Consider the following 5,058-nt stretch of genomic DNA (forward strand, 5'->3'; position numbering starts at 1 on the left):
TTTTGGGGCTTTTCTTCACAGCTCTCATGATATTTCTGTCATCAACTACTGTTGTTTTCCTTGGCCGACCTGTTGGACGTCTGTTGCTCAGTACACCAGTAGTTTCTTTCTTTTTCAGGACGTTCCAAATTGTTGTTCTTGCTCTGCCCAATGTTTGTCCAATGGCTCTGGTCGATTTTTCTTCTTTTCTCAGCTTGACAGTGGCTTGCTTTTCTCCCATAGACAGCTCTCTGGTCTTCATGTTGGTTTATCCTCTAACAGGAAATGCAGTCTTTATAGGTTTGAACCAGGGATGAAAACTTAGACTAGTCATGCAGAGATATTTAATGTTTGGACAATCAACCTAAAAGGCAACACCTGGGCAACAAGAAACATCATCAGCCACATGTTCCAATAGTTTTGCTCACTTGAAAAATGGGTGGGTTCAAACAAAGGGTGGTATGTCCTGAGTTGTTTAACACATCTAGATGTGAATACCACGAAATAAAAGCTCAAATTTTGAACTCTTGTCTCATACTCATCTTTTGATCTTAAACCCAAATGTCTTCAGTGAACAACAAAAACAAAGGAATTTGTTTTGTTTTGTTTGAAAAATACTTTTCAGTTGTACTTTAATTTATAGAAAAAACTCTTTCTGCTCTTCTCTATCAGATTTGATCGATTTAACCAAATTTGGCCAAAACAAAAACAAAAAGCAAGTAGCAGGCACAGGTAACAGAAGAGAGCACGTTCCTCACAAGATTGGCATCACGGCGAACAACATTGCTTGCGCGGGATATTCTGCAAGTGCTGTTTGAGTTGCACTTAAAGCTCCTTTACATCCATGCCTGTGGATCTCATTTGGGTTTGCAGATTTTGGCAGTGAAATGTCATTATAGTGTTCACACTTCAACTGCTTTTTATTGTTATTGTTCAATTCATTTGTTTTCGGTGATTACTCCTCAGCTGACACTTCCAGCTCCATTTCTCACACTTTAATGATTTCTGTTCCTCTTAGTGCAATAACCACTTCAACATCTTTCAGCGCCTACATTGCCCATTAATTGTAAAATGTCCTAAACTTTAATCTGTCCTGTGGGTCTCCAGGTTCTGGAACCACTTCCAGATAGAGCTACCGGTTCGCAGGCCAGACTGGGACCAGTTCCTGCTGCAGGAGACTTCCAAACAGGAGCCTGACACACAACAGGAGCAAAACAAATGGAGCTACTGTGAAGTGTTATGAATATGGATTATTGGTGTGTGGAAATCAAGTAACTGTTTTGGTTCTGTTTAATTTACATTCACAATTTAACTTACATACCAGCCAGGTAATTACAACTTCTTTGATTAGGTTGCACGTTGAGAAAACAAGCGAAGAGTGAAACAGAAAAAAGAGCTAAAAACACATGAGATAAACTGACACATGGCTCAATTATTTCCATCTGTCTTTAAAGGACCATAACTCTGATTTAGCATGTATCCATCAATTCTTACATGGTATAAAAAAATCACTAAACAGACTCATTTAGTTACAATCTATCACAGTGAACATCAAGTTGCGACCAATTTTACATTCTCAAAATAACATTATCATTGTGTGGTAATGCAGTTTAAATTGAGCCTATGGAACTTTTGATAAAAAATCTTTTTCTTACAAATGGGAATTAAAATTCAAGAGCAATAACACAATTCATCAACTTGATCAATTTATTTTGCTGCTACAGTCTTTATTTTGTCTGGTGTGACCAGTAGCTTATGGTAGCTGCTGTTAGAAAACTTTAGTGTGATATTGCTGTGTAACTGACATTACCCAGTCAATTTGACTTTTTACTTCAGCATGTCACAGAAAAACATTTAAACATTTTTGTTGGCTTTGTTTTCACAAAGACATAAGAACAGCACACATCACCTGGAGACACCTTTCCTGTATGTGTTCAATTTTCTTCCATCCAATATATAAAAATTAAACATTTTACATGATGGGCAGGTTCAGAATTCAAGATAAGTCATTAAAAAAAAATTACAGAAAGATAATATAGAATATAGAATTACCATACACGGAACAGTAAAGTATGTGTTTTATGTAGTTAATCAGCTAAATTAGCATATGGAGCAGATGGCGCATGGATAAGATGCTTGCCTTTGGTGTGGGTTCAATTCCCACTGTGAGATATCACAGAACACAGTGTGTTCCTGAGCAAGACATTTAACACTTAACCCCTAGTTGTTCCAGAGGCAGGTGACCTCTGACATGTATAGCAATTGTAAGTCGCTTTGGATAAAAGTGTCAGCTAAATGATTACTGTACCCCTTTAAGTGAAGGATCACAATATACAAATGTTCAATACTACAACTATATCATTATATATTAATTTATCATTAATAATAAATGGATGCACTGTCGATTGAAAACAATAGTGGTAAAAATATGTTGTTCTTTGTTGAGCACTTATCAGATATTGTGTGTGCTGGTCCTGTGACCTACTAAAAAGTGGAAGTGGTTTCTAGTTTCAATGCACTTATTGTAAGTCGCATTGGACAAAGTGTCTGCCAAATGAAAATAATGGAATTTAATGCTTTGGTGTCAGAAGTCTAAACATGGTGTTGTGAAAGTTTTATCACAATGGATATATATGTATATTTTAGCTAATCACACTTTAAAAAGCAAGAACACTGTTTGTTGATCTACTAAGCATCATTATAATTAAGAAAATGTTATGTCATTGTCAGTTGAAAACAAAATGAATAACAACTAACTGGAGGTGTATGCAAAAAAAGAAAAAACAGCAATAGAATTGCTTCTTTGGTGGAGTTGTTTAAATATTAATTCAACTTGTCAGGTTGACCTACAGATTTTAGTTAAAAATTAGAAAGCTGAGTTCAATTTTACTAGCCACCCCCAGGTCTACTTATTACCAAACCTATTGAATCAAGAAATCATCTAAACATAACCCTTCTGACAAAGTGAAGTAGGCTAAAAGATCTCAAAAAGCAACACATCATCCCACGATCTAAATAAATTCAAGAACAAATGAGAAACAAGTTGTTGACATCTATCAGTCTAGGGTTACAAAGCCATTTCTAAGGCTTTGGGACTCCAGCAAACCACGGTGAGAGCCATGATCCATGGCAAAAACTTGGAACAGCAGTGAGCCTTCCTAGGAGTGGCCCATCTCCCGAAATTAAAAATAATAATGATAATCTTTATTCGTAGAGCACAACAAAACAAGTTACAAAGTGCTTCAACAAGTGCAAAGACAACAATAACCAAAAGGCAACAATACAAGCAAGAAAACATTGAAAAGACCAAAATACACGTTTAAGATAAATATAAAATTAGTAAAATACAATAAAATAAAAGGGATAAAATAAAGTCAAATAAGATCGGGAAAGGCTCTCCTATAAAAGTATGTTTTAAGAAGGGACTTAAAAGAGTTCACTGACTCAGCCGACCTGATTTCCTCAGGCAGGCTGTTCCAGAGCCTCGGGGCCCTGACAGCAAACGCTCTGTCCCCTTTAGTTTTCAGTCGAGACTCTGGAACAGACAACAGACCTCTGCCCGAGGATCTCAAGGTACGTGCTGGTGCGTATGGGACTAAAAGGTCAGAAATATAACAAGGCGAGAGGCCATGAAGAGCTTTAAAAGTGATTAATAGAAGTTTAAAGTCAGTTCTAAAACATACTGGGAGCCAGTGTAATGAAGCTAAAATAGGAGTAATGTGGTCATATTTCTTTGTTCTGGTTAAAAGCCTGGCAGCTGAGTTCTGGACAGTCTGGAGTCGATCAATAGATTTTTGGGTTAAACAGGTGAAAAGGCTGTTGCAATAATCCAGGCGTGATGAGATGAAGGTGTCCTTAAAAGTTAACATAGATCGAATTTTTGCTATATTTCTAAGTTGATAAAAACATGATTGAACAAGCTTTGTGGTGTGCTGCTCGAAATTTAAATTACTATCAAACCAAACACCAAGGTTCTTTGCCACAGGCTTAATGTGATTTACTAGGGAACCAGCAGATGGCAGTATTTGGCAGTATTTGCCATCTGCTGGGACCCGATGACCAGGATTTCTGTTTTGTCTGAGTTCAGCTGGAGGAAATTATTTGACATCCATTTTTTTACTTCACAAAGGCAGTTGTCAAGTGAACTCAGCATTCCAGGGTCTGTGGATCCGACGGGCAAGTATATTTGTGTGTCATCAGTAGTCAGTCTGAGGCACACCATATTTAACTGGACATAACGAAGAGACATAGTTGTTTACAGACACGCAAAACTTCCCATTTGACAGGTAGGATGAAAATCATTCTAGGGCCGTACCAGAGATCCCCACCCAGTGCCTCAGTCCGTCTAACATGATGTTGTGATCAGTGGTGTCAAAAGCAGCACTAAGGTCCAGGAGTACCAGGACTGAGCACATGCCTTCATCAGCAGACATTAAAAGGTCATTGGTGACTTTAAGCAGGGCAGTCTCAGTGCTGTGGTACTTCCTAAAACCAGACTGAAACTTTTCAAATATTTTGTTATTTTCCAGAACAGTGAGCAGCTGTTTGGACACAATTCTTTCTAGAATCTTTGCAATAAAAGGCAGTTTTGAAATTGGTCTAAAACTTTTGTGGGAGGGAGGGATCTAAAGCAGGTTTCTTTAAAAGCGGGTTCACGCAAGCCGTTTTAAAATAATCAGGGACACAACCAGTAGAGCTGTTAAAAACAGAGATCAAATGGGGCCCAACAGAATCTATTACTTTCAGTAAAAACTTTGTAGGTATTACATCAAGTGGGCTGGAGGACACTCTCATTTGTGATACTGTTTTTAAAAGCTCAGACAAGTCGATGGGATAAAACTGGTTAAAACTCTCTTGTTGCTGGTGAGGAACCTCTGAGTAAGAGGCCGCTGGGGTAATAGAGGCTCTGATTGACACCACCTTATTGGTAAAATAAGATAAAAACAATTCACAGTCATCATTACTTCCAGCTGAGGCACAAGGAGGGGTTGGGTTTACCAGCTGATCCACAGTCTTAAACAGAAACCTGGGATTGTGTTTATGTGTAGTAATGAGTTCAGAAAAATAGTGTGTTCTCGC

This window comes from Micropterus dolomieu, linkage group LG16 (assembly GCF_021292245.1).
Source record: "Micropterus dolomieu isolate WLL.071019.BEF.003 ecotype Adirondacks linkage group LG16, ASM2129224v1, whole genome shotgun sequence".
NCBI classification, from domain to species: Eukaryota; Metazoa; Chordata; class Actinopteri; order Centrarchiformes; family Centrarchidae; genus Micropterus; species Micropterus dolomieu.